Source organism: Cololabis saira, chromosome 18, assembly GCF_033807715.1.
Source record: "Cololabis saira isolate AMF1-May2022 chromosome 18, fColSai1.1, whole genome shotgun sequence".
Taxonomy (NCBI): domain Eukaryota; kingdom Metazoa; phylum Chordata; class Actinopteri; order Beloniformes; family Belonidae; genus Cololabis; species Cololabis saira.
In genome coordinates this window covers 23,745,310-23,759,289 of record NC_084604.1, presented here as the reverse complement: position 1 = coordinate 23,759,289, position 13,980 = coordinate 23,745,310, and the positions used below count along the sequence as shown (strand labels likewise).

At 38.7% G+C, this 13,980-nt stretch overlaps 1 protein-coding gene across 2 annotated transcripts in view; it reads right to left on the bottom strand.

Moving 5' to 3' along the window:
• The window catches only part of stxbp5a (syntaxin binding protein 5a (tomosyn)), a 137,702-nt gene that overhangs the window by 42,082 nt on the left and 81,640 nt on the right, over positions 1-13,980 (bottom strand). The gene's annotated exons all lie outside the window — the stretch shown is intronic.

The following is a 13,980-nucleotide window of genomic DNA, read 5'->3' as shown; positions in this document are numbered from 1 at the left end:
TATCTAAACCTCTAACTTCAATAAAGAAATATCAGATAGTCATACATTTGAGAATGTAGAACTGTGAAATATGAGAAAATATACATGAAAATATCTTTGTTCGACTACAGTTTCTAAATCAGGTGAAAGGTTTTGTTCTACTTTTATTTAATTTAAATTATACACTATTGCACAAAAGCAACTCAGAACTGACACTGTAGTGTTCCCTCTAAGTGAAAGTGATCACGTTCCATTCTGTTATAACGATTAATCAGACTATTTTCCTAAAATTCACAGGAAATCACAACTTGTGATTACCATTTAAGTATCTTTGATCTAGTATGTATCTTTGTCACCTTTGAGGCTTGTTTTGGAAAAGTTCTCTACATTTCAGCAACCAATAGCTTGCATGAGCTACATATGGTATTCACGTTTTTTTTTTTTTTTTTTTTTTAAATAATGAAATTCAGTTTCTAGTGAAGGCAGACTCGTGTCAGATAGTTTACAAATCAGTGGAAATTCCTTCGAATTTACACAGGCAGGCAGATGGGAGGGTTTTATTACACAAGGCACATTAAATGAAAGCAACCGTGTCCATCAGAAAGAATGCCAGAGGAAATGTATAAAAGTCTCGCCTTTAAATTTAATAAGTGAATCATCTTTTCAAGCATCACCGCCATCTCTTGGGGAGAATATTACCCATCTGGAGCAAGCAGTGTTTTGCAGCAGACTCAACCTGCATACGGCATCAAAGACACTTTCAAGTTAACAATAATTACTCTGGACAGAATTTGATTTTAAAGATCCGATTACTGATACGTTTCTTTTGATACTTGAAAAAGGTACTCAATATATCTCTCTGTTAGTGGGTATGCTAGAGGTGGAAGGGGGCAGCCATCCTTTACCTCTTTCTGATGAATGGTGGAAGCTATTAACAAAGCAATATGGGATGATAAACAGTAATATTTTAAAGATGCCAGCAGACTGGTATCGGGGGAGTTTAGAGACTTAAAGAACAACTCTGACTTTTTGCTGCCCTCTTTGACAATTTTTCCTAAAACCACTTGTTAAAGGGCCCAAAAAGCTCAAAGGGCCTAAAAAGCTCAGTATATTGGGCTCAGTTACTTTTTTTGTACTTCTAAGTACTAACCCATAAGGTTGCATGGTGTCACACCATCTTCGAATGTCCTGGAAAGTTCCTTAAACATATAGTCCACTTGGTCTACGTCATGGACCCCTGATTTACTGAGTTCTTATGGGTTAAAAAAATGTTTAACTCAAGGGCTCACCTAAGTAGTTGTTTCTAATATTGACAATATGTTTAGTGACTCAATTTATTATATGTATCCTGCATCTCCAAATATATAGCTACACGCTATGGCTTCAAAGTGGATAGTCTAGGAATTAAATAATGCCCCCCCCCCCCACTTTTTTCCCCCCAGTCTACCCCAATGGTTGGTGAAATCGATTAGTACGTTTTTACTGTTCAACCAATTAAGATGTAACAAAACAAAAAGGGAAAAAGTGTGGCTGTAGTGTGAACCCCTCTCCTGGGTAGCATTTTGACAAAGGTTTGTGTTATAGTGAGGCAGTTACAGGGTGGCAGATGTTCTCTGGCTGGCTTTCACTGGAAACCCGTAGTGCTGATCCACAACCAACAACAGAATCCTCTGAAAGACCTACCGGTATAATGTAAAAACCAAAGTGTTGTTGTTTTGGTTTTTTGCCTGAACCAAAAAACTTTGTTTTGTCGCAGCCAGGTCAAGTTCTCCCGATTTTGCTGACATGTCAGGTTGAACGCTTCAATAAATGTCCAAATCCACCCTTTCTTGACCCATAATTCATTTAAAAAATACATGATTATCTCTCCACCCAACTCTCAGGGACTACACTTTTTTTTCAGCTGTTCATCACTCATATTCTAGGTTAGATTATTTTTTAGTCAGTAGCTCTCTGATGAGAGATATATCAGAATCCCAAATCCACCCAATTATTATTAGCGATCATGCAACAGTTTCTTTCACTCTGGGGAAGAGGGGGAGCGTATAATCCTCCAAAAATTGGAGATTTAATACATCATTGCTTAAAGATCCCGACTTTATTAATTTTTTTTAAGAAAGAATGGGACATATTTTTGCAAAATAACGATCAGCCGGAAATATCAGCAAGTGTTCTATGGGAAGCAGGAGAAGCAGTAATGCGAGGTAAAATAATTTCCTTTTCCTCAAATAAGAAAAGGAAAGATAACTTAAAAACAAAAGAATTAGAATGCGAAATTAAAACGCTAGAGGAGGCCTTCCGGACCTCTGCAGGCGAACATATCCTGAATAGAATAAGGAAAACTACTGTAAAATCGAATTAAATAAAATAATTGATGCAAAAATGCAGTTTCTAGTACAAAGGCTTCGCCTGGAAAACTTTGCATACGCTAACAGATCGGGGAAATATTTAGCCAATCAATTAAAAGTAAACAGAACAAACAACCATAACATCTATCAAGGACCAATCAGGGGAAGTTACACATGATCCCTGTTTAATAAACTGAGTTTTTAGAGACTTTTACTACAAACTACTGTATATTCATCACAAATTGAACCATCTGACCAATCCATCGATCAGTTTCTTGGAGAAATTAATCTGCCGAAGTTACATCAGAAGCAGGTTACGAATTTAGATTCACCGCTCTCAATAGGAGAACTTCATGAAACTCTCCAACATATGCCTAATAATAAAGCTCCGGGCCCAGATGGCTTTCCAGCCGAATTCTATAAGGAATTCTGGAGCATATTAGCACCAACATTTTATAAAATGATCCTAAATGTTTGGGAGAATAAAAGCTTACCCTTGAATATGAATTCTGCTAATATTAGTCTTTTATTAAAACCGGATAAGGATCCTTTGCTCCCATCGAGCTACAGCCCAATATCATTGATAAATGTAGATCTTAAAATAATCAGCAAGGCTCTTACCAAACGTCTGAAAAGAGTCACCCCTTCTATTATATATCCGGATCAAACAGGTTTCATTAAAAGGTAGACATTCTTCTAGTAACACTCGTAGATTACTTAATATTATAGATTATTCGATAAACAATAAACAGGAAACTACTATTATATCTTTAGACGCAGAAAAAGCATTCGATCGGGTAAATTGAAAATTTCTATTGGCAACTTTACATAACTGGATAAAGATATTATATAGCTCTCCCAAGGCACGTGTAAGGACAAATGATCAAATCTCTACAAGTTTTAACTTGCAAAGAGGCACTAGACAGGGTTGCCCTCTTTCTCCCTCTCTATTTGCAATATTTATTGAACCTTTAGCTGCAGCTATTAGACAAAACCAAAATATTAAAAGGTATACAATGCAAAACATTAGAGCACAAAATAAGTCTTTATGCGGATGACGTACTACTCTTCCTCCAGAATTCACAAACCTCACTATCACAGACAATTGCACTAGAGGAATTTTCATCTCTGTCTGACTATTCTATTAATTGGTCTACATCCACAGTTTTGCGTGTTAACTGCAATTTTAGAAATATAGCCAATACTAAATTACAATCAGGGAACATTAGATATTTAGGCATAAATATCTCCCCTAGGCTATCAGAGTTAATAAAATAAAATTATGTTCAGCTTTTAAAGAAAATAGAAGATGATCTTTTCGGATGGAACCATCTTCCCATTTCACTCATGGGAAGAATAGTCACTATTAAAATGATGGTTTTACCAAAAGTAAATTATTTTTTCTCAATGATACCATTCAAACCCCCTCCTTCTTGGTTTAAGTCATTGGATTCATATGTATCAAAATTTCTGTGGAAAAATAAAACACCACGTATTAGTTTGAAGACATTGCAAAAATCCAAAGAATGTGGAGGTTTGGAGTTACCTAACTTCCAGTATTACTTCATAGTCAATAAATTACAGTATATTGTAAAATGGTCGAAAAATCATAGTCAATGGCTGGACTCAGAGCAAGTGTTTTGCAATGATCTGGAAATCTCAGAGTTACCATTTATTAGTCAAAGCATTAAACATCATAAATGTTTCAAAAGCATTAATATTAGCACAACTCTAACAGCCTGGTGGGAATTCCTTAAAGTAGCTAAAATGTCACTTTTTCCATGTGACCGTACACCCATATGGAACAACCCAGATATCCTGAAAAATGATAAAAAGATGGTAAACTTTGCTCAATGGAGAGATCAATGAATACGGTATCTACAGCATGTAATCATAGGAGGACAGTTTGTACCTTTTAATACACTTGGGGCCCGATTTACTAAAGGTTTGCGTGTGTAAAAACGTGTGCAAACTTGACAGCACCCGCAAACCAAAGTGCCAGCTGATCTACTAACAGCGTGCAAAGAGGACTGCGTCTCTCAAATGCGCAAAATAGCACACGCAATCCATTTAGTACTTTTGCCCTGATGAATAATCAATATGGCGCGTACCCACCAGAAATCGCTAAATACTGGGAGGGGAAGATGCAAATTGGTCCATTTACCACGCGCAATGAGATTTACCAAGCCTGAAAGTTTTTGCGTGGATTGTGATTGCGTCTGTATTTAATACGTTCGAAAGGAAGGTGCTAATCTCCACATGCAAAAGGAGAAATATTTTATTTGAATGTTAAATCGAGTATTATTCAGCAAAAGGTTGCCACAGGAGGCACATTCATTTTTTTATTTGTGATAATAAATAAATCACGTGTTTTCATGGAGAAAAAAGTGTTTCTCATTGTGCGCCTATACTTGTTCTGCAGTCATACCCCGGTGTTGTGCAGTATTCAGCACCCCTGCCGTGAAAAGCACCCCCTCGTCTGACAAAAATGATATTCTCATTCTGTGTTCTGTTCATGTTCTGTTGTCCATGTTCTGTTTAGCGTCCAGTTTTGTGTTAATGATTCATGTTTAAATGCGCTCATGGATTCGGGTAAAAAAAAAAAAAAATCGGGTAAATGGTTATTGATGTCATTAATTAATAGCCTGCTTACTGTGTTGTCTTCCATAATATTTGTAAATATATATAATATAAACTCCTAAGTATGTGTTTGTGTGAGTGTGTATATATAAATATATTGAAGTGTCAGTGTGTTGTTTTTTTTCTTGGTCTACTTATCATTGAATATACGAGGGGGTGCTTTTCACGGCAGGGGTGCTGAATAAAACAATTTGCCTCTTCCACTAATATCTCTATAACTCCAACTCGTCAAATTTCATTTTGCGCTTGCGACTATCCTGCTTTCCATCCACTCTCCATGGCGCAAATTTTGCGCCGCAAACCGTAAGACGCGCAACACCTCATTTAAATACTGAGGTTTGCACCTGTTATCAATTGTGCACGCAATCTTAGTTGATCACCCGCAAAACACACAACAACAGCACGCGCAAACTTTTTCAGTGCACACGCAATTTAGTACTCTTTATTTAGGATCTTAGTAAATCGGGCCCTTACTGTTCAATATGGAATTAGCAGTAATACATTTTTAGAATACCAACAACTTAAGGCCAAAAGAAATAAAACGTATAAACTTAACCAATTAGACCTACAACTTCCCGCCAGGATAATAGAATTATTGAACCTAAGCACTCTAAAGTTGTTATCAAAACTTTACAGGTTAGTGGCCAAAATAGATAAAAAACAAAACAAAAAAAACATGATTATCATCAATTAATGATAACAATGCATCTACCTCCTTCTAACTGCAAATTTGTGACAAAGTTCTGACAAATTACTGAAGCATACCAGTCACTGTCTCACAATTACAAATATCCGTCATAAGTAAACTTCAATATGGAGTGCAGAACTTGTGTCCATGTGGAAAGGACGAGGAAAAGCTTCCATGATCATTTCACTCGACAACTTTGATACCCTTTGGAAATTTCTGAGCATATGTGGTCAGAATGAACGTATGCAGCAGAAAAAAAAACTGCAAAGCAGGAAAAAATGGCTTGCACAAGGATTTGATTACAGTTAAATATAATTTCAGCCCTTATTATTGTTTGAAAAAGATACACGGAGATAAAGTTTGCACGTATTTACAATTCGTGGGAAAGCTAATTATAATTCTGCCTTCTAATCCATGTATTGTCTGTGAGATATAATTACTGTTAAGAATATGCTTAATGGCAAAAATGAGCTCATGCCTAAAACCCCACATTAAAGTAGGCATATGCATCCCGGCTTCAACACTGAATTGTTTAATACTGATTTACCACAACAAAATCCAACACAGAACTGAATATGTAATAAGAACATTAAGCACACATCACAAATACATATCTTCATCAATGCAGTAAAAACCTCATTAAGTTCTCGCTCAATGTAGTCTTCATTACAGTCTTTGCCAGGAAAAATAAACTAATAAAGAACTAAAAATCCTGCACAGTGTTTGATTTATTTGTGCACCGTTTATATGTGGTGTAAAACTGGAATTACTGGCTCTCAGAAAGACATTCACACCATAAACAGAATCATCTGAAGTGACCAGAAATGCTTTATCACATCTACGATACACAACTGAATGTTGTAAATCACAGAGATGGACAGTGAATTAGAGCAGAGACCTGGATGGTCTGTTTCTTCTTTGGAAGCACAGCTTTCATGATTTTCACAAGTTATATTTTTGACTGATTAAACTGCAAGACAATAATGCACTCCATCGTAGACCTTCTTATGGTGCGTTTGGTTCAGTCAGTGATTCCTGGTGTGGCTGTGTTCACTTGATCTTGTGTGGAAGCTGCCGCTCAAACCTCGATGCACACCACACGCGAGCACCATGACCCCTCAAGGCCTCAGTCTGCTTCCAAACAAACCTAATCATCTGTCCAGTCACGTGCTAACCTTTTCCACATTTCTTCTGTTGTATCTATTGTGTGATGTTCAAAGGCCAATATGAAAGTCCAAAGAACCAAGACTTTCTATGAGAAAACTAAATGTAATATTTTTCCCTGCTTTGATGTGGATCACAAGTGCAGCTCCACAAAAGTGTTAATGCACCCTTAAATAAGCTCAGGTCTGGAGAGGGTGTTTGCCGTTTCTGAATTTTGATCATGAACACTCAGTTTTTCCTTTTATTGATAAAATGTTACTTTCTTTTGTGAATATGGTAATTCAATTTCACTGTTTTTGAGTCTTTGAGCTCATCCATTGATTTCAGGCATAATCGAGTCCGTTCTGATGTAATACGGTCTGAAGAATTGAATTCAAAATTCAAGATTACTTTTCAGCCTTTTGACAGTCCCTTTTTTAATACCATGTTTTGTAGATTATTAAATTCCGATAAAATATTCACAATTTTACATTTGAGAAATGTTTTTTGTTGAGCCACTCCGTCTAGCAATGTCACTTCTGACCACACGGGGTTGAGCGGTACAGTGTTTTGTACAAGCACCAACCATCTAACTTCCGGGTTGAGGCTCATGCAGAACTAAGATTTGTTGAGCAATAAATCCATTTATAGTATGACTGATTAGCAGTCAGCTCAGCTAATACCTAGTCATCATTACTTCCTCATCCACAATAGTCAACTTTCCGCTTAGCAGAAAAACGTTTTTAAGCCGTTATTTGATTTCACTGCCAAAAACATGATAAACAGGATATTCTGCTGTGAACGTCTCCAGGCCGCCTGGAGATATCTAACACGGGATTCTCGTGTTAGGAACTAACTCTGTATTTTTTTTAAACAAATGTACTGTACATGTTTTTAAAGCAGAAAAAATATACAATAATAGAACATTTCTATGATGAGATTTTAACCCTTTATAGGGCGAGTAACCATATACAGTAATTTCCGTGGACATGAAAAACTACTTTCCCCACACTTCTCAGTGAGGTGTTGAAGTCATGTGAGTTAATCCTGCCAATCAGCACAGATCATGCTTTGTCACAGACAGTGTCATCATGGCATCTGACCAATCAGCAGTGCCCTGGAGAAGCGGGAACTTCATTGATTTTCAAGAAGGGGAAATTTCACATTTTTGCTCCTACCTTCTTCCACACAAAAGTTCATAAAGCTGAAACTAACCATGCTAAGTTGATGACACTCACACAGTATGTGTTTTAATGATGGTGCTAACTGATGAGATAAGTGTTGTTTGTGCAGAATTAGTGAAATCAGTGAAATAGTTAGCATGAATAATGGTGATCCCATATATGATCATACGCCCCTGTGTGGTAAAACTAGTGCAAGTGACTGAGGAACCTTTTATAGACATATGCCAGATACTCTAGTAAGCCATACTTTGTGTTTTTTTTACAAATTCACCCCCTTATGGTCAAACTAGTTCAAGTGACAGTGTCCTTTTGTAGACATATGCCCGGTGCATCTAGTAAGTCATACTTCGGGTGTTTTCGTTTTACAAATAGCGCATTATACGGTAAGGCAGTATTGGATGTTGCATTGGATGTTCCCACAGATTTGTATAGCATAATATCAGTACCATCATTAATTCTAAAATATATATTTTTCTAATGAAATATATGGATGGAGAAAAAGAGAAGCCCTATAAGTCAAGTTGTACCATTTATGGAGAAAAGTTCTAATATCTCTATGAAGAGAGTATCATAAATATTATGTTGTATGTGTTTTTTGTATTTTTATACATATCCAATTTATGGGTACAATTTCACTCACAATGGGCAAGTAACCATATAAGGTAACATCAGTGTTAGATACAATGTTACTCGCGATGGGCAAGGAACCATATATGGTAACTTCTTTGACCTTGATTTGCACCAAGAATAAAAAAAAATGAAAAAAAGAAAAATACTCTGGTAGTAGCCCGCAATAACACTGTAGGGTTGAAATTGTACATTTCCAAGTATTTCAATGAGTGCCCTATAAGTGAATATCGAGAATATAATAATTTTCTCCACACTACACTGTTCATCATAAAGCGCCGCTATGATTACATCCCAGGGTTCTTGCTCTTAAGCCGGCAACAGCCCCGTACACAACGGCAGTATCAGAAAAGTCCCACTGCAGTCATAACCACAAGACGCTATTGATGCAGCACAGCGGTGTCCTGAAGGTGTGTTTTGGGCCAGTTCAAACTTTAAAGATATCAAACTCTCACAATTATTAGACTTTATAAGCCACTGGGAAAAGCTTTGCAGTTTTTCAAACAGTAAGTTGCAGGCCCCATTTTTTGACTGCATCAGTGCAAGTCACGGTGATCAAATACTGAGCAGAAAGTGTCTCCTTTTTCACCTTCATCAATTCCCACCCAATCAAAGCGCAGTCTCTGGAGAGGTGTAACTGCGGGGGTCTGGGGAGAAGAGATGAGCTCCGTTGGGAAGATTCAGTTCTCGAGACTGTAATGCCCGGGAGCTGAGGGAGGTTATTAGCTTATCGGAGACAGGGAGACAGAGCAGAGACGGGAGTGACGGAAGGGGTTTCCAATATTTTAAGCATAGAAAAACCCACTTCTTTTTTACAAATCGTATTGTCTCTCTGGCTCTAAGTGCTCACAGAACCACATCATGGCAAAGAAGGTGGGCACCGCTGGGACATTAATCTCATAATCTTTACTACTTTGAAAAGTGTGTGTGTGTGTGAGCATCACAGACACCTGTGTACAACTGTATCTTGACTTACACCAAGATACAGTAATTACAGAGAGTAGAAACACAAACATAAGCAAGTATTGTTAAAACTACATACATGCTTTAGACTGTATTTTTAAAATAGCCTGTAAAGAAAAGATCTGTCACCATGACATTAACCAAAGGTTTGTTAATTACTGTCTTAAAGCAGCACAACGTAACTTTCAGCTTTTCTGAGTTTGGCGGCATCTTTTGGACAAAAGCGGTAGTGTTTTACTAGAAAGAACACTACGTTTCCCATGAGCACCAGCGAGTACTGCCGGAAAAATCCTGTCCCGTCGCGTGCATTTGTTTTGATGAGAGGAGACGGGACACTTTTCTGTTTCACCAAGTGAACAGACAGAACGCAAAAAAAAAGATGTTAAACTGCTGGAAAGGAACTGGAATTTACCGGGATACCTTAAACAAGGAAGCCAGGGAGCGGTATATGGAGAAAATAATGATTATTAATTATTATTAATTATAATAATAATTAATCCCTACTGAAGAGCCATGTGTTTCAATAAATTTGTATAATAGTACAACATACAGTACATGTTTTGTATCCCTCTTACTTCTCTTTTCGTTTTTTTTGACTGCTATATTATGCTGAAGAGGCTCCGACGCGTGAGCAATATTTTTGTTTTCCTCGTGAGATTATTTTTTTCCTCTGCAGCTACAAATAAGAGTTAATATTTTTTCCTCAACAAACTAGTTTTACCTGAAGATTGGGGTTAATTGCACCGCAGAGAGCTGGCCAGCAACTGTGTTTAGCTGGAGAAGTGGGGAATAAAACCCGTGTTTTGATCCGACCCGTCTGTGTGAGTGTTTGTGGTTTAAGGCTGTTTATGGTTCTGCGTTAAATCGACGCAGAGCCTACGGCGTAGGGTACGCGGCGACACGCACCGTACGTTGCGTGTCGCCACGTACCCTACCCCGTAGGTATGCGTCGATTTAACGCAGAACCATAATTCAGGCTTTACTGTGTGGAAGGTGTTTGGTCGTTACAGCCGCGATCCAAAGCGAGCCGATGACTCTTTCACTCTTTTACTTTGTTATATCAGATACTTGGCCTGCGTGGTTCTGCCTCCGAGCAGGAAACCGTTGAAAAGTTAAACCATTAGGATCTTTTCCCCACGTCTGTTGTGTGGAGCTGCTGCAGCAGCAACGGGTTACCAGCTTCTGCGGAGCTGCGCTCCACGCCCCGCCCATTTTCGTCTCGACTGCGAATTGGGAAGGAGGGGGAAGTGACGTATGCCGTAAAGCAGTCAAAGTCGTAACGATTTGTAGTTTTTTAGTGTGGCAGGGTTCCTACCATGCTCCTCAAAGTTACATAGTGCCAGTGAAGGTGATACAGACCCCCTCAGACCATGACAGAGGTTTCATTAAACCTGTTGGAAGTTGATGTACCATCACAATGACTCTGGAAATATGATATTAAGGTGGAAAAGTTACGTAGTGTCGCTTTAAGGTTTATGTTTATTGTTTAGCTTCTTGTGAATTTTGGCCTGGGAAGCTGCTTGTCCATTTAGTCAATGTAACCGCACCCAATGGTCGCTCAAATGACCTCTTCCCAGAGTGGTGTATAGATTTAACTCAACCAGGGAACTTCAGCTCAGTGGGTCCCTCCGTAGGCCTGGAGGTTAAGTTGCTTTTATCAGACTGTGTAAAGGCTGGATTATGGTTCTGCGTTAAATTGACGCCGAGCGTGCGTCACAGGTTGCGCCCAATGAGCACCCCACGCCGTGCCTGACGCGCACCTCCCAAAAATTGTAACTACGCGTCAAGAGATCGCAGACCCAACACAGACCGAGAGGCTTTGATTGGATCGCTTGGTAGCAAAGCATTTCCAGTTCTGGTTCGTTAAGCAGTCGTGAACTTTCAGCGCGCTTTTCTTCGTGTGTGTGTGATTTTTTTTGTTTTGTTTTTTTGCACGATAGTTGTCCTTATCTCTTTGAGTCACTGTGACTGGAAAAGTCGGATAAACCATTCAGGAAAAGAACGCACCCCGCTAGCGGTTGCGGGGGGTATTGCACTGCGGCGAAACGGAGTGACAGAGAAGTCCGAAGGGTTCACAACGGCGTCACGTCAACGGCGTCACGTCAACGGCGTCACGTCAACGGCGTCACGTCAACGGCGTCACGTCAACGGCGTCACGTCAACGGCGTCACGTCAACGGCGTCACGTCAACGGCGTCACGTCAACGGCGTAGAAGCACATCAAATATTGCTTCATATGAAACTGACTGATATTTCAACATGGAAAAACACTTTAAATTACTTATATAGATTTTCAACCTTCGTACAACCCTAATGCAACAGTCTCATACAATCCTCCTACTGTAATTCAGGCTTTAACGTCTATAACCAGTGTCTGTACTGGGCTTTTACTTGTTTACTTCTGCTGTACTGTTGCATATTTTAATTTTAGGGTCTATGTGGGTTGAGCCTCTTCTCGCACTGGCCCTTCAAGGAACTACAGTTTTTGGCACGTTATCAATACATTCATCTTAAAAACATGCAACTGTTCTTTTAAGAGTTGTTGGGATTTTTTAAAATTATTGTAAAATGATGTACAATGCTTCATATAAGATTGAGGCAGGGGGAAAGTATCAGACTTTGTCAACAATATAAAGCATCAATAGATCCAGTAGATTAAGTCACATTTTTGTGTCAATACTTTACTGTTATCACGTCTTACGCTTAAAGTCTCACAACTGAATAATGTAAACACTTGGAAAAAAAAGGAGGTGAAAATGTAATCTGTAGTGTTGTTGCTGGTTCCAGAGAAAATCCTAACACCACCTAATGTTTAACAAATTATCAACAGACATACATTATTATTGCCTCTGGGGAAGACAAAGAAAAAAAAAGTGGGCCCTCTGCTAAGAATCCTTTTTATAGCTGTAATAGGCAAACAAAATAACTATGCAACCATGCCGACTCTCTGGAGGAATGATTACATTGTACACAAATAAATAATTCATTGATAAAAGATGCATTTTCCAAAATAGACCACTTTGTAAGTAACAACTCATGACAAACACCATTTCTAAAGTTACTACCATAACATAATTTGCCTTGAAGAACAGTTTTCAAAGAGACTAGGTTATTACATTGTAAATCAGTTAAGTGGTCTAATTCTTTAAAAAAAAAAAAAGGTTTTTCATCATTCAAAACTACGGAGGAGGCACCCCATCCATACAACATCTTATACCCAACATAATGTGTGCATATATTTATATATGTACTAAAAGCTCAGCTGAACAACCATCCAGCTATTGCTCCAAGGTCATTCAACCTTTTCGAGTAAACACGTCACTTTGAGAGTTGGTTTTATTTTGTAGGAGTGACAGTGACAGTGAGCAGTCAGCCATCCTGCTGATTATACAAAGGACCTCTTTATCTGCAGATTGCTTCTCCCATTTTGCTTCATTGGTGTGCATTTTTAATTTTTTTTTTTTTGAAGAGTTACCCTATCTCTTATCTCTAAACTGGTGCAAACTTATTATGGAAGGTGTGACAGGTGCGTTTGTCCAAATATTCAAAATGTAACAATCTATGGTAAGGAACTAAGAGATTATACCATATTCCAAGGTGGCTTGTGAGGAAGGCAGTGAGAGCACCATCAGAGTCTAGCAAAGCTACCTTTATATGCATGTTACAGTGGGTTTCTTCCCAGATTAACTCCTACCCGGACAGAATCCAGCTCAAGCGCCAACCATCTCACTTCCTGGTTGAGTCTCATGCGGAACTAAGCTACGTTGGAGTTCCTCAACTGCCCGATAGAGGCTGGCTCCAAAAGCAAGTCAATCTCCATTGACTCCCATGTCAAGATGTCCAACCTTAGAGTAGAAATAAATGTATTTACAGCCTGGTTTGTTTGATTTCAAATCCATGACAACTCTGAGGGGGATAAATGTTTTTGTACCACGCCAGGTGAATTTATGTAAACCTGAGCCAGTTGCCTGAGCCAATGGGTAGTCATTATCACTTCCTTCTTCCGTTATCATCCTGTTACCGTGCTTAGCAAACCAACCAGCCTTTTGTTATAACCCAACGTTGACTAATTGTGAATGTCACTTTTGATTTCAGCTGTTCAGTCAACATGTTAACTGTATTTCCCACTGTAAACATCGACAACAGCTCTGGAGATATTCCGCTGGGGTTAAGCTGAAGGAGCTGGGAGCAGAGGTAACTTTGATGAAATGCGGTGAGCGTGTTCCCTGAAGAACATGACTGCGCCCCGGCTGAAAAAAAAACAAGCTTCTAAACCGGTCTTCAGAAACCAATTGGCTCACGTGACCAAGCGCTTCGTCCATTATTTTATACAGCCTATGATCCAGCCATTTCTTGTCCAGCGGGACAGAGCCTTTATGTTCAGAATCTCTAAAGAAGCAGCAAACATG